The sequence below is a fragment of the Carcharhinus amblyrhynchos genome, chromosome 10 (genome assembly GCF_965287045.1).
Source record: "Carcharhinus amblyrhynchos chromosome 10, sCarAmb.v2.hapA, whole genome shotgun sequence".
Classification (NCBI taxonomy): Eukaryota; Metazoa; Chordata; class Chondrichthyes; order Carcharhiniformes; family Carcharhinidae; genus Carcharhinus; species Carcharhinus amblyrhynchos.
Window position 1 is genome coordinate 52,147,061 of NC_137333.1, and position 666 is coordinate 52,147,726.

Here is a 666-nt window from a genome sequence, read left to right on the forward strand (position 1 = left end):
CAGAAGTTCCTGGGAAAGTGCCTTTTCCTTTCCTGAACTTGCTCTCTCACTCTCGCCGTGCTGTGCTTGGTTATCACGTGGCTCCTGGCAACGCCCACCTCAGAGACCATCTCACCGAACAAACCGAGTAAAATAACTCTAATGTGGCAGTGTGTATCATACAGGCTCTCCAAATGTTTCATTAATAAATCGATTTTCAGCACTTGGATCATCCCCGGTTGTTTGCAGATCCCGTTAAAGATGCAATGTGTTTTAATAATACTTAATAAAGAAAGCTGGTCAGATGGGCAGAACAGTGGTTAGCACTGCTGGTCACATAGCAACAGGAACCTGGCTTCGATTCCAGGCTTGGGTCTCTGTGTGGAGTCTGAACATTCTCCTTGTGTCTCTGTGGCTTTCCTCCGTGTGTTCTAGTTTCCTCCCACATTCTGAAAAACATGTTGGTCAGTGCATTGGCCACGCTAAATTCTCCTCGGTGTACCCAAACAGGCACCTGAGTGTGGCAACTGGGGGATTTTCACAATAACTTCATTGCAGTGTTAATGTAAGCCTATTTGTGACACTAAGAAATAAACTAAAACTAAACTAAACAATGGCAAATGGAATTTAACCGTGAAAAATGTGAGGTATGCATGATGGGAGGACTAACAAGGCAAGGGAATACAG